Source organism: Acinonyx jubatus, chromosome D1, assembly GCF_027475565.1.
Source record: "Acinonyx jubatus isolate Ajub_Pintada_27869175 chromosome D1, VMU_Ajub_asm_v1.0, whole genome shotgun sequence".
Taxonomy (NCBI): Eukaryota; Metazoa; Chordata; class Mammalia; order Carnivora; family Felidae; genus Acinonyx; species Acinonyx jubatus.
The window spans coordinates 108,818,879-108,846,233 of NC_069390.1; the positions used below are offsets into that span (position 1 = coordinate 108,818,879).

Genomic DNA, 27,355 nt, shown 5'->3' on the forward strand with positions numbered 1-27,355 from the left:
AAAGCAGTCTCTTCATTTCAATCTTTTATCATTCAAGCATAGTTATACTGTACTTGTATCTTGATTGACACAGTGTGATGGACGGAAGTGACCATTTTCCTGCTCCTGCCCAGTGGAGGCTCACAGTTGTATTTAATAGACACTAATCCAGAGATCTGCAAGTTAGAAAAGACTAGATTCAGGGTCACTGCTGGCGGCTGGCACTGGTGAATAACAGTCAAGAGTTCAGATTTTACTGTTCAGTCCATGCACCAAAATGGCTATAGTACCACCACTGACCCATTGGCCATGGGTCAACAATAAATAAAGTATCTCAGTGAAAATAATCAGTTTACTTAGGCTGCCCCTACAACATTGAAATATAAATTAGCAACAAAACATTCAGAATTATTAGGCATGAAGAAAACCTTAAATATTGGGGACAATTAAGTGAGCTCCTCAAAGACAGAAACTATGCCTTATGGATTATTTCAGTCTTAGTGCTGAGTCTTCTCCCTGGCACTTGGTGACAGTCCATAAATATTTGTTGAAGAAACTTGTTGGTCCTGCTTGAACAGAGAAGAAAGAACAGTAAGTCACATTTCAGTGAGCCTGGAAAACCATGACAGCACAGGTGGGTCTCTAAGGCTTCAGCAATCTCAAGAAATAACACATTTTTTCTAGCAGAATACAAAAACCAAAAGACAGGTAAAGCTACCTACACCAGGATAATCTCTACAATGACTGCTACCTTCCTGTGTTTTAGATCATTGGAGGAAAAGGTTACATTCATCAGCCCTGGAAATTGGATCACCCAGCCCAAGATAAATCTGGGCAGCTTAATGATTCTTCTTTCTTTCCCTTCCTCTTCTCTTGGTATGCAAACTTAAAACAGCAGCATCCCTTCTCAAGAATGACTAATGAAGTTTCAAAGGAGCAAAGATATATTTAACTGAGAGTCCCATGATTAGTCTCCGTGTAGTATATTTTCAGAGATAATTATTTTAAAAGTAATTCACCCTTTATAAAAAAGCACCCTGAAAATGTAACGTCAGTCCTTCAGAAGAGAGCAGTCTAAACACAAATGGGTTAAAGAATCAGGTGTCCTTGTACTTGTACTTGTACATTGAGCCATTTACATAAAATTTGTGAGGCAGATGCATCTTACACTCAACGATATTACTGTTGCCTTCCTCCTGCCCTCTTCTCTTTCTTATCTCCTCCATCCTCCTAAGCCATCTTCTCTCTCCCTCATTCTCTCCCTTCCTCCCTCCTCCACTCCTGCCTTCCCTTTATACTAAATTCTAAATAAACCGTTCTTCCACACACCCCAACCCTGACTCCACAACACACACTATTCACTGCTTTGTGTTCTTGTTCTTTCCTTTGTCAAAACTAATTTAGTCATACTGGTTTAAACTACCTATTGTATCTTTACTTTGACTTTTTAAGGTAATATTTATATATTAACAAGGGCTTTTATTTGAATAAATCCAGAACAGAGAAGTCTTAATCTAGTAAGACATGATAATGCTATAGTGATAAGGTTGAACTTTTGTATACTGGAGAAAGAGGAGAAATATATTTATCAGATTGCTACACATTAGGCAAGTGGGTGGAGAGAATAAAATAATTCAAGTTTTTTTGTTCATATTACCTCAACCACTTGAGTGACAGAGACCTCAGTGGCATAGTTTGTTCAGAGAGGCATGAAATTCCATGAAGTTAGCTTTCTTGCAGACAGTGTCTTAGGATTGCCTGGGGGTCCAAAAGAACAGTCAGTGTCTAACACTAGTATTTATTGCCATTTTCATACATATATTTCTCATTCATTTGACTCAACTGGAATATTTTCTTTCTATCTTTGGATCCACAGATTGATTGAGTCTTAGATTCCTCTTTTATAAAATAGGAACAATTATTTTAAAGAGTCACTGTGAAATTTAAGTAGAAAAATTAGGTCTAAAATATCTAACATAACCAAATGCATAGAAGACACTCTGGTAATGGAAGTATTTTATCACCCTCTAATCCTTCAAAGTGGTCTCTGGGGTGCCTGGGTGACTCAGTCAGTTAAGCATCCAATTCTTGATTTCAGCTCAGGTCATTATCTCACAGTCATGGGATTGAGCCCCATGTTGGGCTCTGCACTGAGTGCAGAGCCTGCTTAGGATTTTCTCTCCCTTTCTCTCTCTCCCTCTCCCTCCCTCCCCCCCCCTCCCTCGGTCTCAAAATCAATAAAATATCATTTTAAAAAACACAAAGTAATCTCTCTCACCTATGATCACCATAATACTTCCATCACTGTCTTTCTGCCTGATTTTCTTTCTTGAATTCTGTCAAAATAATTTTTTTAAAAAGTAGACCACTTGTATAATGAGACCCTTGAATTGGAGGAGAGTAAATTTTTTCCTATCTCCTCTGTATTCTTTGGAACTTCTGGGGAGACAAGTAAAGAAATCATGTATAGCTTTGACAGCATGGACTAAGTGAGCTGAGGAGAACTTCCCTTAGCTATTTAATATTTGGGGACTTCATGACAAAACGCAGCATCCCCTGGGTACACAAGGTAATTTTTCTGTAGCCCTTTTACAGCCCAGAGGATGGAAATCCAATATGGAGGTCCATCTACTGACATCTGTAAATTTGGTCATGATCTTTCAGCAGAAATAATGACCTGGAGATAATTGCCTTTTAAGTAAAAAGTCAACCAGGTGGCCAAATACTTTCATAGACCAAGACAGATGTCATTCACCCTGCTATTTCAAAGAGCTTCCTACAATCGTTTACTTTTTTTTTTAAGCCACTAGAGGACACAATTCAAAGAATAGGAATCGCTATGACCTTTCTTCAAAACTCACCTCTTTCAGGGAAACACCAACTGCTTTCTTTGGTTTATAATTGTCTCATCTTTGTTTGGCATCTGGCCACTACTAAATCTAGATGATCTGCTTCTGAATGAGCTGTATCCCACCCAACAGATGGTCTTGAATCTGGGCACTGTATGTTCACAGTTTTGGACCAACTTCTAGTCTAAGTACTGCCAAATGACAGAGATGTGAGTTTGGCTTACTTCTATTAGGGCAAAGATTTACACTGAAAAATTTGCTGAGTGGAAACTGGTTGTAATATGAATATTCAAGTCAGTCTTCCCTTGCTGCTGTGAGTCAAATACCAAGCCAGTAGAGCCTGAGACTCCACTGATTTCCCAGAATCCTTGCTCTTGCTTCCTGTCACCCAATTCCATTGCAATAATAAGTCCTGTCAAATTTACTTTCCAAAATACATATTTAGTACACTCATATCTGCCCATCTCCACTCTCTGTCCCAACTACTGTGTTTTCTACTTTGGTCTACTTTCATGTAACTTAACTGACCATCTACGGTCTACTCCTGGCCCTCTCAACACATCTCCTGTGCACAGAAGCAAGTAATCTCTTAACACACAGAAGTGGGATCATAGCATTGCTGAACCTTACCACCCTTTAATGATTTCTTTCATGCCTCTCCAAACTTACTATCATTTTCTCCTTCGTTGGAATGTAAATTCCATGAGAGCAGAGACTATATCTGTCTTGTTCACAGCTGAATTCTAGAGTCCAGAATTAATTAATGGAGTCACCATAACTGGAATCCAGCCTTCTAACTGACTCAACATAACCTCAGTAGAGTGGACTCCTAGCCAATTCACCAAACCTTTTTCCAGATAAGACTATCAGGGCTGGGTCCTGGAAGCCTGGGTACAAGAACAGTGGTGGCATTGCCCCTACCCAATTTCTGCACCATGACAGATGATGGGAGAGTGAAGACAATGTCTAAAGCATTTTAGGCTAGACAGACCTAAAAATGAGTCAACAAATCAAAAGGCATAGACAAAGAACAGGAATGGGTGGTGGGGGGGGATTAAGATGAAGAGCAAAGGAGATCTGAAGAAAGACCTTTTGAATCAGATGCTGGAAAACAGGGACTTGAGAAATTCCTCATCCTAAGTGTAAGGTACAATCTTAGTCTTTAATACTCATGGCATGACCCTGCTGGGAATAAGTAAATTGTCGGAGAGGCAGGTTGCACACAAGTTTTCAACCCTCACCACCACCTTTAAATGTATACAGTACATTTCACAATAATATACTCACTGTTTTTCTCATTCGCTTATTCATTCATTCGTTATACAATATTGAGAATTTATGAATAGCTTTGGAAACATTAAATACACTGAAATGCAGCTTATTTCAAAGTGTAATGCTATCCATCTTTAACCAACTAGACTGATTTTCCCATTCATAATAGTACTCCTTCTTCTCTTGTCCTCAGGATTCAGTAATAGTCTCCTTGTCATCTTGGGTTTTCTAAAATTCCCCCTGATTTCCCCTTACATAAGATTCTTTTGCATGTACAATGGCCTCACATCTTTCAAGTCTTGAAGGGTGGGTATCTGTGCATGCCTTAAAAACTGGCACACTTTGTTAAATCTGTTGTGTTTTCCTCATATAATTTAGGTATGGACATTTAGTGTATGATAAATGCTTGGCAAATTTTTCACATCTATTTGCTGCTTAGTACGGTCACTATTCCCAGGTTGAGTTATTCCTCTTATTCTCTAGTAAATTTGGATATATGAGAAAACCTTTCTCAGCAGTTTCAGACTTGTACTGCATCTCTATGGCAGCCAGAATCCATTCTCTTGCTCTCTCAACTGGTTCCTAGAATATCTTTTTGGTATCCTAAGCTGGAGTAGATTTCTGTTTCTAGCCTTTGCTTATGGCCAACAAGAATCCTTTAGTGTAACCGATCCAGGAATTCACAAACATTACAAGTAAATACATTTTAAGTGTAGACCCACATCTTCACTTAGAGAACATTGTGAAAACTGCATTTTTTTTTCAAGTTTGCTGTACTTTGTTTTTTCATTCTAGAAGTAACAGGTAGAAATTAAAAATTTTGGCCAGAGCAAAGAAAATCTTATAATTCCAGCTCCACAATAAGCTTTGCATTGGGAAATATGATTGCATTTTTGCCCGTTTCTCCCTGTCTTTTTTTATCTATTCACTTTGGAGCCTTTTTCTTTTTCTACTTCATATGGAAATCTTTCATGACATACTTATCAGTTGCCTCATACTCTTTGTTATCCTCTTTGCTTTAAGTCTGTGGACTACCCTTGAGAAATTTAAATAAAACAAAAGGGAGGTGCAAGGTACTGAATATTGTATCAGGAACAATGTTCTGTTTTGTACGTCCTTCAATTATTTTTAATATTTCTGTGAACCATATGTATACTCTGTTAATATTGGAGTCAGCAATTCATGTGCAGAGGCAGTGATGCAAACAAGGGCTCACTTTTATTTTGGCTTGTGTTAGTGCCTTCCTGGTCCTAGAGGTCCATTGTTTGGTCACTCACACAAACACACACCTGCAGGATGTGGCTCTGTGGGGGTGGTCAGGAGAGGCATATCAATCTCAGAAGAGAAGGGAAGGGAGGGCAGACAAGGCAGGATGAAAGCAAGTCTCGAGTGGAGTCCTCTTCAGGTTCAGTTGCTTTTGCAGCTTTTCTCTTGCCCTTTGTACAGAGTTGGAAATGTGACATTTTAAAGTTAGTCTTTATAGAAACAAATGTCAGGAGAAGTGAGTCATTCTAATATCTCTGAAAATAAATCCAGGTTGTCAAAGAAATCAAAACTTTGTTCTCAAGTTTAGCCTGCAAGAGAGCAAGAGTCTTCCCACCCTGTGGGTTGTGCAGCTGCTTGAGGTAATCCCAGAATTTGAGGGCAGCACGGGGCTGCAAAGGTTGAAAATAGGTAGTAGAAAGAGCTTGGGAGTTGGTCTTTATTTAACTGGAACGTAGCCCTCAGGAAATGTACTATATTGAGAAGAGAAAGGATTTGACTGTTTCAAATGAGGGCTAAGACAGGCTTCCTAGGGAAATACCTCCATTGTTCAGATTTGAAGTGTAGCTTTATCAGCAGCCTAGAAAGTTAACATGTGATAATAAGCATCCATAGTGGAATGAATCAAGAGGGAGAAAAAAAATCTCCAAACCCCTCAGGGGGAAGTTTAGGATCCTAGGCTAGGCCTGGCATGTGCCCTAATGTAGATACATCAGTGTCAAAAGGAAATGAAAATTGAGTTCCAACTTCAGGGTCAGTAAAGCTGTCTGTGTTTGGTTTTCTCCCATGTTCCTTCTCTGTAGCCCTCTCCCCCATTTCAACAGCCATCCAGTATCCTTTGGCTTACTTGCGCAGGGCTGGCCAAAGAATAAGTGAATATTTTGTCCTGCCCATTCTCTTGAGAATAGAAAGTGATCACATTTTGTTGTTGTTGGTTTATGTGTCCTAATGAGAACATCCCTGCATGGTGCTAGGGATTAGTGTTAGGATGCAGAGCAAGAAAAAGTCTGTATGATGGAGCTTCCACTGCATTGTGAAAACCAAACAGTAACCATACAAACAATAAGTAAATAGTATAACTGATGTGGGGTCATTGAGCACAAGGGTCAACAAAGAATTCTTGAGACATTTTACAGTGCAAAAAGGTGTTTTATATTATAGCCCAGGAACAGGACCACTCAGTGGCAGAAAGAGCCACTCTGTGGTTGTGAAACGTAACTGATAATATATTTTTAAGTTGGGGATGGGGAGTTGGTTAGAGATTACAGAAGTCTCCAAAGGGATTTCCTTATGTTAAAGAAAATTTAAAGGATCCTGGAGGCCTGGCTATTGTCAAGCTGAGGTTGCTTTTAGTCTCTAGTAAAGCATCAACATTAAGGCAGTTGTGAGTTCCTGGAGGGATGTCACACGCTGCATATCTCAGGGACTTATCAATGAGCTGCACGTTTTAAGGAAATTTAATTTTATCTACATTTCTCTTGCCTTTGTTCTCCTCATCATTTTCCCCCTGACCTTTAAATCTTTAAGATTGCTGAGGGTGGAAGGTCTTCTCTTCTGTATCTTCTTCCTGCTGAATAGGGGCATAGGGATGTCTCTACCTATGGGTGACATTGGTCAGTTGGGGAATTCATATACTGGAGTAACCAAAGGCAGAGGCAGCCCAGTACAAGGTAGACAATATATATGAATTTCCTTGAGTAGAAAGGATCATCTGTCAGCCGGAAGTTGTGGCAGTGAAGGAGTCTCAGCACCAGGCAGAAAAACATCAGAAAACACAACAATATAAGATTAATATGAGAAAAAGAAGCCCAATAAAAAGACCTGACTTGTCCAAAATCCTCTTCCAGTCCAGGAGTTTACAGAGTGAGGTCATTTAAGGCACCAATCCGTATCTTTTAGCAATCATGTTTACATTTTTGTGATAATCTGCAACATACAGAACATTCTGTTTTAATAATGAAGCGTGTTCCTCTTGCTGCTCTTAAGACATCTCAGACCATTCAAGGGTCGCCTAGGTGGCTCAGTCTGTTGAGCATCTAACTTCACCTCAGGTCATGATCTCAGGGTTTGTGAGTTCTTGCACCACGTTGCGCTCTCTGCTGTCAGCACAGAACCTGCTTCAGATCCTCTGTCCCTCTCTCTCTCTCTCTCTGCCCCTCTTCCACTCACTCACTTTCTATCAAAATAAGTAAACATTAAAAAAAAAAGAAAAACCTCTTCTTTGGGGCACCTGGGTGGCCCAGTCGGTTAAGCGTCCGAATTCGGCTCAGGTCACGATCTCATGGTCTGTGAGTTTGAGCCCCGTATTGGGCTCTGTGCTGACAGCTCAGAGCCTGGATCCTGCTTTGGATTCTGTATCTCCCTCTCTCTCTGCCCGTCCCCTGCTCATGCTCTGTCTCTCTCTGTCTCAAAAATAAATAAAAACATTTAAAAAAAAATTTTTTAAAAGACATCTCAGACCATTCAATTTTGCTTTACGCATTTGAGTTATTTCAATGTTTCATAATGTAATGCTATTTTGAGAGTCACTTAAGGCCTTAATCGTGTAGCAGGTGGTGTTTGCCATCATATAGAGTCTGTTTTATTCGGCAAGCAATTCGGTAATTAATAAGTGGAACTTCTATGGAAACAAAAGAAAATTTTCAGTTAATGGTTGTAGAAAATTACAAACTTAGTGTCTCAGTCTCCAGCGCTACCAATGAGAAGGTTTTTAGATGTCAGAATTGAAGCATCCTCAGGTGGAGTGGGAACAGGCAGCAGGAATCAGATGAGTTTTTTTGGTTTGTAATTCAAATGTCTCTGGTGATCCTTTTGAATGACCCATAGAGCAACAAGCACGAAGATTCTCCATACACAAGCTTTGTGCCCATTTCTCTGAAGTCCACCCCAAATGGTGCAGCATCAATATTCAGGGCTTCAGGGAAAAGGGAAATTTTAGTTTTTAATGACTTTAAATTATGATACTGAGGAAATACTGGAAACTTTAGTTTGGAGAGCCAAAGCCAGATATTTCAGAAACCCAGAAGAATTCATATTCTAGTGCACTTTACAGTAAATAGTATCAAAATCTAATATTTACAAAGATGTGTTATGGAAGCATATTCCCTCTCTATAATCACCATCATTTTTATCAAAGATAGCCAGCCAAATAAAGACTAATTTGTATGTAAGAGAAGTCCAGTTTTAATAAACTTGGCATAATTATTTATATACACTTATCAGGAACAATGGTTGATCATCATATATCTCTTAAAATATGCCTTGCTGGAACTTTTTATAAAGGAATCTAGATTGAACTTTTAGTCACCTCTTGAGGTCAGAGGCCATGCCAAGTCATCAGAGTTGACTGCAGTGCCTGTAGATTTGGGAAAATTCCTCTTGCCAAGGACCCCACAATATCCCGAGGTTCCTGCACCTGCCAGGAAGTGACATTCTTGACTCACGTGGTAAGGCTGCTGGGAACTCTGTAATAAGCAAGGTATCAGATCAACATTTCCAAAGGTGCTTTATTGACTCCGTGCTTCATAAAGTCAGCCGTACTTCCTTAAAACTGTATGGTCATATCTGAGTCTATGCACGTCTGTCAAACATGACATTCCAGTCAAAGCTTTGGTAATATAACTGATGTTTCCAATGGTGTCCTGTTACAAGGAGAACAGATTCTCATTAAACTTATGCAAATAATTATAATTGCCACAGAAGAACGAATATTCACTGACAGTTTCTGAGTTTCAGAGGGTTCAGGTAGGGAGAAAAGTTAAATGCTTCAATTTGTTCAGAAAGGAATATTTATAATGTTTTTGTATATCATGGGTATCTTGAGAGGAAGTAACCTTGATCAGAAGAACAAACATTAGAGAAGTAACAATGTTTCAAACAGGAGTCACAAAAACTATAATCATCTTTCTCAATTCATTTAGTCCCATGTTACTAATTCTTTTTCGGTTTGAATACAGCTTTTTCCATTAGTTCTGGAAATTCTTACCCATTTCAGTTTTGTGATTTTAAAGATACCAAAAACCTGCACTTGGGGGCACCTGGTTGGCTCAGTTGGTTAAGCATCCGACTCTGTTTTGGCTCAGGTCATGATCTCATGTTCATAAGATCAAGCTCCTCACTAGGCTCCACACGAGGCATGGAGACTGTTTAAGATTCTCTCTCCCTCTACTCTTTACCCACTTGTGCTCTTCCTCCCTCCCTCCCTCCCTCCCTCTCTCAAAAACAAAATAAAACCAAAAACCTGTATTTGTCCAAAGTCATTTTAATGAGTCTTCCTGAAGATTAAGTACATTTTTCTAGAGAATAAGAATAACTATAAATGACAAAAGACTAAAAAATGAACATGGTTAAAGAAAGAGTTCATTACAATAGAGCTGACAAGGAGATCCAGTTATTTCTATAACACTTGACTAATCAGAATACCAAGTGAGGGCCTTATACCAAAACATATTAAAACTTTAGAAATAGCATATAATTCCTGGAACAGTTACAGCATTTATCCAAACAATACAACCTAAGGCTTATTATTCGTTTGACAATGCTTCCCAAATAACTTCACATACCAAATAAACCAGCCTAATTAATCAAAAAGACTTCATTTACAACTCAAATGTCATGAAGCTTGTCAAAAACCTCAGAAAAATTTAAAGCTCATACCTAAGTAGGATTACAGATCATTATAAAACTAGTATTTACATTTAACCAAGGGAGCAATAAGGAATTTTACAGGAAGTTATATATAAAAACGTAGCTTCTTTAATATTGACAAAGTTTTGTTGTTGTTATTTTTATTTTTATTTTATTTTTTTATTTTAGAGGGAGGATGTGAGTAGGGGAGAGGGAGAGAAAGAATCTCCATGCTGAGCATGGAGCGTGATGCAGAGCTCAATCCCACAGCACCAAGAACATGACCTGAGCCAAAATCAAAAGTTGGATGCTCAACCAAATGAGTCACCCAGGTGCCCCATAAGTAATCAAAGATGAGGAAGACAGAACATAGAAACCTTGTTTTTCTGGGAAGATAAAGAAAAAAAACTTTTTTAAATAATTCCCATTAAGAACAGACCCACAAATCAAGAAAACTTTGTCTTTTTAATAAAGAGAATAGCAGAATGTCAATCTTACACCAGTGTACTTTTAAAGTCCATTCATTTGAACTTTTCTCTTGACCACACATCAAATTCTTTTGCAAAGACTGCCCTTCACAAACCTTGTACAATTTTTTCATTCAGATTTTGTCCTAAGCCTTTTCTCTCTAAATAATCTTATTTTAGGAGAAAATTACTTTCTTTTTTTCCTCAGCAAAATATATTTCGATTCCTTTTATCTTTCTCATATACCTCCTCCTTTCCTGCACACTTTTGCTTCCCCCATCACCCCCAAGTGTCCTAACCATATTTATCAGAACTTTGATCTCAGAAACCTTAGTTTCCAGTGAAAAGTAAGCAGTGATTGACATGGAAATGTTGGGGTTCAGAGCAAATGGTCAAGAGAGAATTCTTGAGATGTCTTGGGTGTGAAAAGCCGGTTTTATTAAAACATGGGGACAGGTCCCCTGGACAGAAAGACCTGCATTGGAGTCGTGAGGAGTGACTGATTATATACTTCTACATTGGGAGGGGGTTAGGGATAGCTTAAGTCTGTAAGGAATTTTGGAAGCAAGGTTTCCAGGACCTTGAGGTGGCTAGCTGTTAGGAAAATGTCATTTAATGGGGTGCCTGTGGGCTCAGTCAATTAAGCATCCAACTCTCGGTTTCAGCTCAGGTCATGATCTCATGATTTGTGAGTTCCAGCTACATCAGGCTCTGGGCTGACAGCATGGAACCTGCTGGGATTCTCTGTCTCCCTCTCTGTCCCTCTACTGCTCCCTGCTTGCTCACTCTCTCTGTCTCTCTCTCTCTCTCTCAAAATAAATAAATAAACTTTAAAAAGATTTTTAAAAAAGAAAACGTCATTCATTACTGTTTAGTAAAACCTCAGTCATTAAACCCTTCAGATGTGTATCAGTGGGTCATATCCTTAAGGGATGTTTGCCATCATCATATATCTTGGGGGGTAAAGATAAAGGAAGTTTCCAAAGGAAGTGGGTTTTTTTATTTGTTTGTTTTGGGTTTTTTTGTTTGCTTTTAGAGAGCGATAGAGTAAGTGGAAGAGGTTACAAGAGTAACTTGTCAATGCGTTGTAGTAGTAAGGAAATTTAATTTTTTATGCCGTTGTCTCCAACATCAGTAACCAGTTGTGAACTGTTTGTTACATCAGAATTCTCTATATTTGAACTTTATAAATATAATTTGCAATTCCTAAAAACATGCTTTTCCATAGTACAGTCTTATAGCAAAACACAGGGCACGTTTACCAACAGACCCAAGAATCCTGAGTTCCTGTGCAATGAGATACCAAAAACACAAACCTACATCAGTAATCAAAGCTTCAGTATTTTATCTTATTTGGAGAAGACTTATATATCCAGTGAATTCAATCCAGTTTATCATCTAACTTAGTAAAAGTTGAAAGTTTTAGGTTACCAAATATTTTGAAAGCTCTGAACCTTTTTATCTATTCATTCATTCTACTTGTTTTTTAACAATAACCCATGAAACCTTTGAGACAGAAAAAGTTAACCTTCATATGAAGTCATATTTTTTGCTGAAAAATTGCAACAGAAATAACACATGCTTGTTTGGCTTTCAGTAAACCTTGGTAGAATTAAGGTTTTATAGTTAATGCTGATAACTCTAAAGACATGTGTATCTTAATTAAACTAACACACTTAAATTAGTTTGAATACAGAATATGATGCACCTATGTCCACTTGAAAGTCAGTGTGTTCTTCACTGTCTACTTTTCCCTGGGGCACTTGTGGGAAAATCTGAAGTGGGTGGTTGAAGTCCAGGGAGGAGTCCCTGGACACCCCGTTGATTAGGGAGGTGCTCCAGTTTGAATCTCTTAAAGATGTGGCCCAAGAGCTTGGAGTGCTAGTCGCTCCTTGAAAGCGAGGGTAGGAGGACCAGGAGCCACTGGCACTGGAGGCACAGAGGGTGGTATAGGAGTGGATTATGCAAGCCCCACCCACGGTGGTGCAGAAACAGAATGGGCAAGGGGAAGGCAGAAGAGGCTAGGCTCCACCAGCAAGGCCAGAGGCAGATAAGAGCCCAGAGGGCAGAGAAAGCCTCCCAATCCTAAAGCTGGTCAGCTCAGACAGATGAACAGACACACGTTTTCTTGTCACCAGCAAAAAGTGAAAATAGGCAGTCCATGTTGGGCAGGGGAAGACAAGGAACCGCCTGCCCTGAAACAAAGGAGTTTGGGCAGCTGCTTGGGAAGATTCCCTAAAGGCCTCATCCCAAGCTACACTAACCAGACAATTGGCCCCCATTATCATAACCATTAACCTGGGAAATGAATGAGGGAGAAAAATCCCCCATACAAAAGTCAGGCCACATTTGTCCAATCCTCTCAAGATATACTTCACATCTTGAAAAGAAACAAAGATGAGACAGTAATTCAGGAAAAAGAGGGAAGTATGTATAGGATCTTAGCAGAGATGGGGTATTGAAGTTTAAGAACGCATTAAAGGGCCATTTTCCCTCATCTAAGGAGTACTGAGGCCACGTGTTAATGGAGAAGAAGACAGGTTTTTTTCTTCTTTATATCCTCGAATCCACATTGGCTCCAATGGGTTAACAGAATAAAATACATGAAAACAAAATTAACCAAGGAGGTAACAGATGTTACCTGAAAACTACAAACATTGCTGGAAGAAATTACAGAAGAAACCAATACAGGCACACCTCAGAGATAGTGCAGGTTTGGTTCCAGACCACTGCAAAAAAGTAAGTTGAATGAATTTGTTTCCCAGTGCATATAAAATTTATGATTACACTATATTGTAGTCTCTTAAGTATGCAATAGCATTATTTCTAACAAACCAATGTATTTACCTTAATTTAAAAATATTGCTATACAACGTTAATCATCACCCAAGCTTTCAGTGAGTCTTAATCTTTGTGCTGGTGGAGGGTCTTGCCTCAATGTTGATGATTGCTGACTGATGACTGATCATGGTGGTGGTTGCGGAAGGTTCAGGCAGCTGTGGCAATTTCTTAAAATGAGCCAACAGTGGCGTCTGCCTCCTTGACTGACTTCCTTTCATGAGCTATTTCTCTGTAGCATGTGATGATGTTTGAAAGCATTTTATCCACAACAGAACTTCTTTCAAAACTGAAATTATTCCTCTCAAACTCTGCTGCTGCTTTATCAACAAAGTTTATGTAATGTTCTAAATCCTTTGTTGTAATGTCAACAGTCATGACAGCATCTTCAGCAGGAATAGATCCCGTCTTAAGAAAACATTAATAGAAACAACTCCTCAATCGTTAAAGTTTTATCATAGGATTACAGCACTTTTGATATCATCATGAAAACATTTGAAAATGTGACATGGAGACATGAAGTAAACAAATCCTGTTGAGAAATGACACCAATAGACTTGCTTGATGCAGGGTTACCACAGACTTTTTGTTAAAAAAAAAAAAAAAAGCACTATCTGTAATAAGGTATGCCTGTAAGTAGAAAGGCATCCCATGTTCATTGACTAGAAAACTTAAATTGTTAAAATGTCAGTGCTACTCAAAATGATCTACAGATTCAGAGCAATCCTATTAAACATTGACTTTTTTTTTGCGGATGTAGAAAAATTTATCATAAAATTCATATGGAGTTGCAAAGGACCTTGAATAGCCAAAACAATCTGAAAAAAAAAAAGTTGATCTTACCCTTCCTGATTTCAAAACTTAATGCAAAGCTACAGTTGTAGAAACACTGTGGTGGTGGCATGAAGACAGGTATACAGAACAATAAGTAGGATTAACAGTTTGCAAGTAAACCCTCACATATACAGTCAAGTGATTTTTATAAGGGTGCCAAATGGATTCAGTGGGAAAGAAAAGTCTTTTCAAAAAAATGATTGTGGGAAAACTGGACATTGAAAACAATGCAAAAAATTACTCAGATATATCTAGAACATATAAAGAAAACTTGTACAACTCAACAGAAAACTCAATGTAAAAAATGGGCAAAGAATATGAATAGACATTTCTCCAAAGAAGATACACTCATGGCAAAATAAGCACAGAGGATGTTCAGTATCACTAATCATTAGGGAAATACCAAAACCACAACGAGATACCACTTTACAGCCATTAATTAGGCTACCTATTAACAAAAAGAATGTTTACAAAATTAGTGTTGGTGAAGTTGTGGAGAAATCAGAACCTATGTGCACTAGTGGTCAGAATGAAAAATGGAGCAGCTGCTAAGGAAACCAGTATGGTAGTTTCTCAAAAATAAAGTTTAAAAATAGAACTACCATATTCTCTGGCAATTCTCCTTCTGGGTATATACTCAAAAGAATTTAAAGGAAGGACCCAAACAGTTATTTGTACCCCCATGCTCATACCAGCATTACAATAGCCAAGATGTGAAAGCAACCCAAGTGTCCATCAGCTGATAAAGGGATAAACACAATGTGGTATATGCATGCATTAGAATATTATTAAGCTCTTAAAACATATGGAATTCTGGTACATGTTAGAACATACATGAACCTTGAAAAAGTTAGGCCAACTGAAACAAGCCAGTTAGCAAAGGACACTTACTGTATTATTCTACTTACCTGAGGCATATAAATCAGTCAAATCCATAGAGATAGAAACCAGAATAATGGCGACTAGGGACTGGTGGAAGGAGGTATGGGAGTTGCCTTTTCATGGGTATAGAGTTCCAGTTTGGGGTGATGAAAAAGTCCCAGAAATGGATAGTATTGACAGTTGTGCAATGATGTGTATCTACTTAATGCCACTGAACTGTACACTTAACACTAGTAATTTTTTCAATGTTTCTTTTTGAGAGAGAGACAGCATGAGCAGGGAAGTGGCAGAGAGAGAGAGACAGAGGATCTGAAGGAGGCTCTGTGCTGACAGCAGAGAGCCCAATGTGGGGCTCAAACTCATGAACCGTGAGATCATGACCTGAGCTGAAGTCCAGCGCTTAACCGAATGAGCCACCTGTGTGCTCCTAAAAATAGTAAATTTTATGCTACATGTATTTTACCACAATAAAAAATAAATGTCATAGTATGGGAGTAGGGCAGCATATAGGAAATTTCATTACTTTTCTCCTAATTTTGCTGTGAACCTGAGTCTGATCCTTAAAAATGTTATGACATTCCGTTTCCTTGTGGTTGTCTACTTGTAAAGTACAAGGGTTGAGATAAATTTTACAACATTTTGGCCAGGGCCAGCAATAAAGAAAAGGCAGTAATCTGTCATATTCCCATCATCCCACTCTGAGGTGTATTCTGGGGCCATATTGCATTGGCTGTACCATTGCAAAGTGGCTGTACCATTTGTGTTCCCACCAGCAATGAATTAGTTTCTATTGCTCTACATTCTCATAAGCATTTGGCATTGTCAGTATTCCAGATTTTGACTGATCTATTAGGTATGCAGTGGCATCACCTTGTTGTTTTAATTGGAATTTTCCTAATGGCATATGGTAGAAACCTAGAAGAGAACTGTTTTCACTGATTTTGATCTTTTGGGGGAAAATGGTGACAACCGATGCCTTATTTATGAGATAAACTGGTTTATACCTGTTGTCCCAGTGTATTATTTATAATGCCTTTTCATTCTCAAAGTGTCCTGATTTAGACAATAAATTAAGAGATTATGTGTGTTTTTAGAATCATTTTGTTAGACCTGAAACATTAGAAAAATATGTCTTTCCAATGATGAGTTTTAGTCTGTGCAGTAAGAATATCCAATGGGGTAAATGGAGAATGTGTTATTCATACATATATTGTTTGAAAAAAAAAACACAATGCATTTCCAAAGCTATAGCCTTTCTTTTGTGTTATAAGCCTTTTTTCTTTTCTCTATATTTAAAAGGTTTTCTCTAATTTAATAGTCACACTGAAATTAATCAGTTTGAGTGCTCACACCCAAACTGCCAAAAAACAAGCTGACTTCTTAAAAAGTAAAAAATAATAATTTAAAAATGTAGAAAAAGGCCGAGTACACCACGACCCCCAAACCTACGGATTAAATATTCAACATCTGCAATGCCATCTGCTTTTAAATGTGGATGTCAATTTCAGAACTTTTCCCAATGATCAGTGAAACTTGAAATCACGCAGAAGTGCAGGAATACTAAAAGGGAGTTGGGGGCGGGGGGATGGCGGGGGAGGTGAGAGTCAAAGCATAGAGGTAGAAGAACCAGGGCTAAGTTTCTCCCAACTTGAACTTCGGAAGTAAAATTCCTAAGTAAAACACAGGGAACCTCAAAGTGTTCCTACGCAGTCACATCCTCCATTTCTCCTACCCACTCTCGGGAAAGAAAAAGCTAAAGCTTTTAGATCAGATTGAAATCACTGAGGAAAAGGTATTAATACACGCCTAATTCTCAGGCCCTCAGGGTAAACTCCCATTGACGTCAGCAGGAGGTTTCTTTGCAGAGGGTTGTGAGTCCATCTCAATATGTCTCCACTGTGTTATTTAGAGCACTGCCCTTTTAGGAAGGAGCTTCAAGGACCTCACCTATCAGTGCTGGGAAATTGGCACTCTGAGTCCCAAAAGCCCAGATGCAATAACCTGCTCCTGGCTGTTTCTGAAAGATGCAGCTTGAATTTCATATTTGCAAGGGAGAAATGGGATGAGAGTTTGCCTGATTCTGGAAAATTAGCTTTCATGGCTGTTGTCAATTTAAAAGTGTGAGGACTGCCCAGTAGAAATGATGTTGCTAATCTGGAGGAGCCACGAGTTCGCTGATAGACATTCAAGCCATGTCTGAACACACACAGACTGGTTAAGGGAGGAGAAACTGGTTATCTTCAGCCACAGACCTTTCTAGAAATTAACGTATCAGCATAGCATCACTGGTTGCAAGGGATAAAGCCCATTTAAGCCAGTTTAAGTTAAGGTGAATTTAGTTTTAGGATAAGGAAAGAAATGAAATAAGCCAAGCCTCCTGGGGACACACACTAGAACAGAAAATCCTTGTGCACATTCATTCTTTGTGCTTTTAAAGCATGAGATTCTCCTTTATCTCTGCTTCCTTCTTTTCTCTCTTGTTGAGTTTCATGTGATTTCACATTCCTCTACTTGCTGACACTTCGATTCAATTTTCCACTATCTTCTGAATAACATCCCCTGTATCTCCAAGTGCAACTTCTCAGAAGAAAGAATCAAATTAGTCTCTCTCCATCTACACGCTGGTTCCTCTTGTGTTTGCATTCAACCCAAGCCATATCAGCTGGTGGTGAGGAGTCACTTCCTTCAAAAGGGGATACATTCTAGAAAGGGTAGTGTGGACTGGGTGAGTGCTCCCATAATGTCTGGATCACAAGTTTATACAAATTAATTAAAATTAATGTGTTCAGTACGGACCTGTGTAGAGACGCCCAAAGTGCTAGCTCTTCTTGCCTTCTCTTCCAGATCAGTATAAAAATTCAGGAGATAGACAACCAGCTTTCAGATGACAATGTTGAGGCCACAGTTTGAGATTTCAGTCTCCTGCAATGGAAATGTATCTTGTAATGTTCATTTATTTTTGAGAGACGGGGGGAGGGGAGGGGGAGAGAGAGAGAGGGAGACAGAGGATCTGAAGCAGGCTCCAAGCAGGCTGACAGCAGAGAACCCACTGCGGGACTTAAACCCACCAACTGCGAGATCGTGTTGTGAGCTGAAGTTGGATGCTTAACCGACTGAGCCACCCAGATGCCCCAGGTTGATACATTTCTAATATGCTTCTGTTTAACACTCTTTCCCCCCAAATGTGAAGTGAGGAGTTGCTTATATATTACATAAATAATGATAAGAATGCATTTGGGTTTTGCTAGAAAATGTCAAGATTTCCCAGACATCGTGCATTTGGGTTCTACTGAGCTTCTCAATGTATTTTAAGAGACAGTTGGGTAATTGAAATTTTAATCAATATTTGGATGCTCTGTTTTTCTATAGTTTTAATTTCATCTTCTAAATAATTTTTTCTCTAAGGTTAGAATATTCAGTTTATTTTCCTTCAAAGAAAAGTATGTTATTATTTTTGATCAATTCAAATTAGTTTTTACAAAAATTATATATTCTGATATGTGCTGCTAGAGATTTACACAGGGCATGTGATCCATTTCTGGGAAGAACAAACTGCTTTTTCTAATGAATTCAAGGAAGATGAAGAAAAGTCAACAACACAGTGAAAAAAATTAAATTTCCCTGTTTCCTTTTGACCTATTATCTTGGTCTTAATATTTCATTTGTGGAAAGTTTGATGTGCTTTTTATCTTAATCGCCTTGACATCTTATGTTATCGTAATGTGTAAAAATTTCCATTGAACATTTTAGGGTTTTCAAGGTGTAGTTATTACCATGTAGGAGTGTCATGAAACTTAGTTTTGCAATTTATTTATTTTTAACCAACTTGACTTATTCCTCAAAAGCTGATGATCTGAGAAGGTGTAGGGAAGGTAAGCAAGATCTTTCAGTTGCTTAATCTCCAGCCAGGAGATGTTATCGGCAGCCAATCTCTGCTAACTCCATTCTGGGCATGGAAATAGTTTGGCCTCATATTAGAAACTTCATGGTGAGTGTTTCCTGACTGTGTAGTTATACATGTCACTTGGTGAATATGTGTGGCAGCGAACATCGAAGGAAATGTCAACTATTAACGATGGGCTTTTTTTTTTTAAGTGAGCAACTGGATGATGGATTTAACTTTATTCATTCATTTATTTATTGGACCATTCACTCAATGAAGTAGCAAGTGATTAACAAGTGTTTATCGAACACCTACTATGTACTAAGCACTCTGCTAGATAGGGGGATAAATAAATAATAATCCAGTACCTGCTTAAGCTCAGTGGAGAAGACTGTCACACAGATCACTTTCATGTGAAGGCCATGGAACTGTGAGAGGGAAAGAAGGAAGGCATAACTGAGTTTGGGGATCAAAGAATGCCTTTATGTGGGGACAACATTTAGGTAAAGAAATGATGGAGTATATAAACCACAATTTCTTTATCCATTCATCAACCGATGGACATTTAGGCTTTTTCCACAATTTGGCTATTGTTGAGAGTGCTGCTATAAACATTGGGGTACAAGTGCCCCTATGCGTCAGTATTCCTGTATCCCTTGGGTAAATTCCTAGCAGTGCTACTGCTGGGTCATAGGGTAGGTCTATTTTTAATTTTTTGAGGAACCTCCACACTGTTTTACAGAGTGGCTATACCAATTTACATTCCCACCAACAGTGCAAGAGGCTTCCCATTTCTCCACATCCTCTCCAGCATCTATAGTCTCCTGATTTGTTCATTTTGGCCACTCTGACTGGCGTGAGGTGATATCTGAGTGTGGTTTTGATTTGTATTTCCCTGATGAGGAGCGACGTTGAGCATCTTTTCATGTGCCTGTTGGTCATCTGGATGTTTTCTTTAGAGAAGACACTCTATTCATGTCTTCTGCCCATTTCTTTACTGGATCATTTGTTTTTCAGGTATGGAGTTTGGTGAGCTCTCTATAGATTTTGGATACTAGCCCTTTGTCCGATATGTCATTTGCAAATATTTTTTCCCAGTTTTGTTGGTTGTTTCCTTTGCTGTGCAGAAGCTTTTTATCTTCATGAGGTCCCAATAGGTCATTTTTACTTTTAATTCCCTTGCCTTTGGAGATGTGTCAAGTAAGAAATTGCTGCAGCCGAGGTCAAAGAGGTTTTTTCCTGCTCTCTCCTCCAGGGTTTGGATGGTTTCTTGTCTCACATTCACGTCCTTTATCCATTTTGAGTTTATTTTTGTGAGTGGTGTAACAAAGTGGTCTAGTTTCATCCTTCTGCATGTTGCTGTCCAGTTCTCCCAGCACCATTTGTTAAAGAGACTGTCTTTTTTCCATTGGATGTTCTTTCCTGCTTTGTCAAAGATTAGTTGGCCATACTTTTGTGGGTCTAATTCTGGGGTTTCTATTCTATTCCTTTGGTCAATGTGTCTTTTTTTGTGCCAATATCATGCTGTCTTGATGACTAAAGCTTTGTAATAGAGGCTAACGTCTGGGATTGTGATGGCTCCTGCTTTGGTCTTCTTCTTCAAAATTACTGTGGCTATTTGGGGCCTTTTGTGGTTCCATACAAATTTTAGGATTGCTTGTTCTAGCTTCGAGAAGCATGCTGGTGCAATTTTGATTGGGATTGCATTGAATGTGTTGATAGCTTTGGGTAGTATTGGCATTTTAATATATTTTTTAAATTTTTTTAACATTTATTTTTGAGACAGAGAGAGAGCATGAACAGGGGAGGGTCAAAGAAAGAGGAAGACACAGAATCTGAAACAGGCTCCAGGTTCTGAACTGTCAGCACAGAGCCCAACGCAGAGCTTGAACTCACGGACTGCGAGATCATCACCTGAGCTGAAGTTGGACACTTAACCGACTGAGCCACCTAGGCGCCCCAGTATTGACATTTTAACAATATTTGTTCTTCCAATCCATGAGCACGGAATATTTTTCCATTTCTTTCTATCTTCTTCAATTTCCTTCATAAGCTTTCTATAGTTTTCCACATACAGATCTTTTACATATTTGGTCAGGTTTATTCCTAGGTATTTTATGCTTCTTGGTACAATTGTTGATGAGATAAGTTTCTTTATTTGTCTTTCTGTTGCTTCATTATTAGTGTATAAGAATGCAGCTGATTTCTGTACATTGTTAGTGTAACCTGCGACTTTGCTGAATTCATATATCAGTTCTAGCAGACTTTTGGTCGAGTCTATCGGATTTTCCATGGATAATATCATGTCATCTGCAAAAAGTGAAAACTTAACTTCATCTTTGCCAATTTGGATGCCTTTGATTTCCTTTTGTTGTCTGACTGCTGATGCTAGCACTTCCAACACTATGTTAAACAACAGCGGTGACAGTGGACATCCCTGTTGTGTTCCTGATCCCAGGGAGAAAGCTCTCAGTTTTTCCCCATTGAGAATGATATTAGCTGTGGGCTTTTCATAAACGGCTTTTATGATGTTTAAGTATGTTCCTTCTATCCCCACTTTCTTGAGGGTTTTTATTAAGAAAGGATGCTGAGTTTTGTCAAATCTTTTTCTGCATCGGTTGACAGGATCATATGGTTCTTTTCTTTTATTAATGTGATGTATCACATTGATTGATTTGCAAATATTGAACCAGCCCTGCATCCCAGGAATGAATCCCACTTGATCATGGTGAATAATTCTTTTTACATGCTGTTGAATTCGATTTGCTAGTATCTTGTTGAGAATTTTTGCATCCATATTCATCAGGGATTTTGGCCTGTAGTTCTCTTTATTTGCTGGGTCTCTGGTTTAGGAATCAGAGTAATGCTGGCTTCAAAGAATGAGTCTGGAAGTTTTCCTTCCCTTTCAATTTTTTGGAATAGCTTGAGAAGGATAGGTATTATCTCTGCTTTAAATGTCTGGTAGAATGCCCCTGGGAAGCCATCTGGTCCTGGACTCTTATTTGTTGGGAGATTTTTGATAACTGATTCAATTTATTCACTCATTATGGGTCTATTCAAATTTTCTCTTTCTTCCTGTTTGAGTTTTGGAAGTGTGTGGGTGTTTAGGAATTTGTCCATTTCTTCGGCATGTAATTTTTCATAGTATTCCCTGATAATTGCTTGTATTTCTGAGAGATTGGTTGTAATAATTACATTTTCATTCATGATTTTATCTATTTGGGTCATCTCCCTTTTCTTTTTGAGAAGCCTGGCTAGAGGTTTATCAATTTTGTTTGTTTTTTCAAAAAACCAACCTTTGGTTTCATCAATCTTCTCTACAGTTTTTTTAGATTGTATATTGTTTATTTCTGCTCTGATCTTTATTATTTCTCTTCTTCTGCTGGGTTTGGGGTGTGTTTGCTCTTCTGCTTCTGTTGCCTTTAGGTGTGCTGTTAGATTTTGTATTTGGGATTTTTCTTGTTTCTTGAGATAGGCCTGGATTGCAATGTATTTTCCTCTCAGGACTGCCTTCGCTGCATCCCAAAGCATTTGGATTGTTGTATTTTTATTTTCATTTGTTTTCATGTATTCTTTTAATTTCTTCTCTAGTTGCCTTGTTGACCCATTCATTCTTTAGTAGGGTGTTCTTTAACCTCCAGCTTTTGGAGGTTTTCCAGACTTTTTCCTGTGGTTGATTTCAAGCTTCATAGCATTGTGGTCTGAAAGTAGGCATAGTATTATCTCAAGTCTTGTATACTTATGAAGGGCTGTTTTGTGACCCAGTGTGTGATCTATCTTGGAGAATGTTCCATGTGCACTCGAGAAGAAAGTATATTCTGTTGCTTTGGGATGCAGAGTTCTAAATATATCTGTCAAGCCCATCTGGTCCAATGTATCATTCAGGCCCCTTGTTTCTTTATTGATCCTGTGTCTAGATGACCTATCCATTGTTGTAAGTGGAGTATTAAAGTCCTCTGCAATCACCACATTCTTATCAATAAGGTTGCTTATGTTTGTGATTAATTGTTTTATATATTTGGGGGGCTCCTGTATTCGGTGCATAGACATTTATAATTGTTAGCTCTTCCTGATGGATAGACCCTGTAATTATTATATAATGCGCTTCTTCATCTCTTGTTACAGCCTTTAATTTAAAGTCCAGTTAGTCTGATATGAGTATGGCTACTCCAGCTTTCTTTTGAGTTCCAGTAGCATGATAGATAGTTCTACATCCCCTCACTTTCAATCTGAAGGTGTCCTCAGGTCTAAAATGAGTCTCTTGTATACAGAAAATAGATGGGTCTTGATTTTTTTATCCATTCTGATACCCTATGTCTTTTGGTTGGAGCATTTAGTCCATTCACATTCAATGTTATTATAGAAAGATATGGGTTTAGAGTCATTGTGATGTCTGTAGGTTAGGTTTCATGTTTGTAGTGATGTCTCTGGTACTTTGTGGTCCTTGCAACATTTCACTCACAGAATGCCCCTTAGGATCTCCTGTAGGGTTGGTTTAGTGGTGATAAATTCCTTCAGTTTTTGTTTAGTGGGGAAGACCTTTATCTCTCCTTCTATTCTGAATGACAGACTTGCTGGCTAAAGAATTCTCGGCTGCATATTTTTTTCTGTTCATGACATTGAAGATTTCCTGCCATTCCTTTCTGGCCTGCTGAGTTTCAGTAGATAGATCTGTCACTAGTCTTATTGGTCTCCCTTTATATGTTAGAGCGTGTTTCTCCCTAGCTGCTTTCAGAATTTTCTCTTTATCCTTATATTTTGCCAGTTTCGCTATGATATGTTGCACAGGAGGTCAATTCAACTTATGTCTGAAATGACTTCTCTGTGACTCTTGGATTTCAATGCCTTTTTCCTTCCCCAGATCAGGAAAGTTCTCAGCTATGATTTGTTCAAGTACACCTTCAGCCCCTTTCTCTCTCTCTTCCTTTTCTGGAATTCTTATTATACAGATATTGTTGTGCTTCATTGCATCACTGAGTTCTCTAATTCTCCCCTCATACTCCTGGAATTTTTTATCTCTCTTTTTCTCAGCTTCCTCTTTTTCCATAGTTTTATCTTCTAATTCACCTATTCCCCCCTCTGCCTCTTCAATCTGAACCGCGGTCCCCTCCATTTTATTTTGCATCTCATTTATAGCATTTTTTAGCTCCTCCTGTTTCTTAGTCCCTTGTTCTCTGTAGTCATAGATTCTCTGCTGTCCTCTATACTTTTTTCAAGCCCAGAGATTAATTTTATGACTATTATTCTAAATTCATGCTCCGTTATATTGCTTAAATCATTTTGATCAATTCGTTAGCTGTTGCTACTTCCTGGAGTTTCTTTTGAGGAGAATTCTTTTGTTTCGTCATTTTGGATAGTCCCTGGAGTGGTGGGGACCTGCAGGGCACTTCCCCTGTGCTGTCTTAATTAACTTGGGTTGGTGGGCGGGGCCGCAGTCAGACCCGATGTCTGCCCCCAGCTCACCACCAGGTGTGTACCCTGTCTTCCCCTCTCCCGGGGGCAGGACTCACTGTGGAGTGGTGTGGCCCCTGTCTGGACTACTTGCACACTGCCAGGCCTGAGGTGCTGCTTTGATGGGATCTGGCGTATTAGCCGTGGTGGATCCGCAAGGTGCACAGGGGTGGGAGGGGCAGGCTTAGATCACTTTTCCATAGGTGGTCCCCTGCGGGAGGGGTCCTGCAGCACCAGGAGGGAGGCCGACCTGTCGGTGGGATGGATCCACAGAAGCACAGCGTTGGGTGTTTGTGAGGTGCAAGCAAGTTCAGTGAGGGGAACTGGTTCCCTTTAGGATTTCAGCTGGGGGATGGGCGAGGGAGATGGCGCTGGCCAGCACCTTTGTTCCCCACAGAGCTGAGCTCCATCTCCCAGGGCTCAACAACTGTCCCCCCTAGCTCCTCTCGCCCTCCTCACTCTCCGAGAGCAGAGCTGTTGACTCTTAACATCTGGAATTTTAAGTCCTGCTGCCTCTCAGAATTCACTCTGTCCGGCCCCTCTGCTTTTGCAAGTCAGACTCGGGGGCTCTGCCTTGCTGGGCAGGCTGGCTGCCCCTCCACCGCCCCGGCTCCCTCCCGCCAGTCTGTGTAGCGCGCACTGCCTCTCTGTGCTTCCTACCCTCTTCCGAGGACCTCTTGTCTATGCTTGGCTCTGGAGAGCCCATTCTGCTAGTCTTGTGGCAGTTTTCTGCATTATTTAGGCTGATGTGGGTGGAATCTAAGCAATCAGCAGGACGAGGTGAGCCCAGCATCCTCCTACGCCATCATCTTCTCCCCTCTTCAGTCTAATATCTTATTTCCTAATAGAATTATTAATATTAGTTCTTGTGCTAAATTTGGAAATTTAGTAATGTAAATTTGGAGATGTAAATGCTGAATATTCCCAATTAATGTGAAGTAGAGTCCTATCAAAACAAAGTTCTGTTTAACTTAAAATATTTGACGCTGTTTCAGTCTTTAAATTTAAATATATTGAAATAAAATAAAATGAAAATGCAATCCTTTAGGTGCACTAAGCACATTTCAAGTGCCTCATAGTTACATGTGACTGATGGCTAGGACAATGGACAGCAGAGGCAAACATATTCCTCATTCACTGCCACCCACCATATCTGATAGTTTTCCCAATCTCTGAACCATGAAGCACTCTAAGAGGTATAGACTTACTCAAGATTAAACCATACTTAATGCCACCATGTTGGATTCAGTGCCCTATTTTGGGGATCCCATAGTATTCAGTGCTTAGACCTTTTAAAGTATTTACCTCATTATGCTATAATAGTGGATTTAATTTTTACTCTTCTTGACTTATTCCAAATTCTGTCTGGGCACAAACTTATGTCTTTATTTCCCAGTGGTTCCTCCAAACCTAGAATGGCACCTAGCAGCACACTGCAGTAGGTACTCAATAACTATGTGTTGAAAGAGTAAGGAACAAATTAATGCGAAAATACTGTTGCACTGGTGCAATAACACTTGGCCAAAACAAAGTTTCTTCTTGCATGTATGGTACTCAGCCTGTTAGCACTCAGTTGAGGATGGTCTTACCTATATTCAATATTGAGACTGGCAGCTAGTTGAATTTTCACTTCCCGTTGAATTTTACCAATACTAGGGAAACTCTATTTCAAGCAGGTGCATCCAGCTCATAGAATCAGTTTGTTGTCCAGATAAAGAAACGTTCTGAGTGAAAGCATGGATCGACCTCAGAGGTGTTCTTTCCTGTCATTTGAGAACAGGAGCTGTGTCTCTACCAAATCCTGTTGAGGTTCAGGCTCAGTGGCGGAAGCAGAGGAAAGAGGTAGCGTAGTCCCTGTAAAGTGAAGATCTAAGAAGAGCACAGTGCAGAAGGCCTGGGGATCAAGCCAATATTTATCAAAGAGCAAGCTGAGAGAGGGCTGGGGCTGAAGAAGAGGGAAACACTGCTACGATTCACAAAATAAGTACGCCACTGAAGAAGGAGAAGGAGAAAGGGAGAGGAGGGAAGGAAAGAAAGGAAGGGGGAAAATACAAAGCCTTCAGAAGACAGTTTTCACAGATGAGTAGTCCAAGCCAAAAGCATGAATTTTAAAGGGATGTTGAGGATCATGTGCTGAAAGTATCTGGAACAGAGGTAGATTTCTTATTCCTCTAGGGGATCACAGAGACCCCTCCTGAAATACATGGTTATACCCAAAGCCATATTAGACCTCAAGACCAAAGGACCTGAGGGACAAAAATTGATTGGCAGTGTGACTGAAATGAACAGAAGTAACAGGCCATGCATAAAAAGCAGCATTAAACCTGTGCTTTAAAATCCATTTTTATAGACTTGAACAACACAGTTCATACCAAAGAGGTATCTGTGTATGGCTCACAATAATGCTTCTCCTGTGGTTGAATTTATGTCTTATCCAACCAGGGAGATAGAGGACAGGGCCTTGGAGGGAGAGAGCGGATGCTCAGGGTGACCATATTTATTGAGAGTGCAAGGGGTGGCCAACTGAAGGAAACACCAGATAACAGACAAAACTGGGAATTGTCTCAGGCGACCAGGACATACAATTACCGTGGATGTGTTACCACTTGCAGTCTGAATTGTGTCTCCCCAAAATGCACATGTTGAAGCCTTAACCTCCCAAGTAACTGCATTTGAAAGTAGGATCTTTAAGGAGGCAGTTAAAGGTGGAATGAGGTCATAAAGGTAGGGCCCTGAGGCCTCACCAGAAGGCAACTCTGTGAACACCTGCGTGTTGGACTTCTGGCCTCCAGAACTGTGACAACATGCATTTCTATTGTTTAAAGCCACCCTCTTTGTTCTGTGGCCTTCAGTCATGGCAACCTGAGATGACTAATTCCACCACCAAGTCAAATCTTCATTTCCTTGACCAGAGTCGCAAACCGGGTAGAACAGATAATCAGGCCACTGTTGCTGGCGACTGCCTGGCATGTCTGCATTTTAGGGGGACAGCACTGAAGTGCTTCTGGCTC

The 27,355-nt window shown here is 39.5% G+C and overlaps 2 long non-coding RNA genes across 4 annotated transcripts in view; one reads left to right on the forward strand and one right to left on the reverse strand.

Annotated features, from left to right (window-relative positions):
• Window positions 1-27,355, forward strand: part of LOC113597250 (uncharacterized) — a 209,491-nt gene that overhangs the window by 121,099 nt on the left and 61,037 nt on the right. Inside the window, exon 1 of one of the 2 annotated variants that reach the window (XR_008290724.1) lies at window positions 24,566-25,124. The exons of the other annotated variant lie outside the window; for it this stretch is intronic. This is a non-coding gene — a long non-coding RNA (uncharacterized LOC113597250). Of the gene's footprint in view, window positions 1-24,565; window positions 25,125-27,355 lie in introns of those variants that run through there. 2 annotated transcript variants of the gene reach the window in all.
• The window catches only part of LOC113597251 (uncharacterized), a 60,160-nt gene continuing 40,020 nt past the window's right edge, over window positions 7,216-27,355 (reverse strand). Inside the window, exons 2-5 of one of the 2 annotated variants that reach the window (XR_008290721.1) lie at window positions 19,262-19,321; window positions 17,807-17,932; window positions 8,807-9,004; window positions 7,216-8,277 (exon numbers count right to left, since the gene is read on the reverse strand). This is a non-coding gene — a long non-coding RNA (uncharacterized LOC113597251). The remainder of the gene's footprint in view (window positions 8,278-8,806; window positions 9,005-17,806; window positions 17,933-19,261; window positions 19,322-27,355) is intronic. The other variant, XR_008290722.1, reaches the window with a different exon arrangement.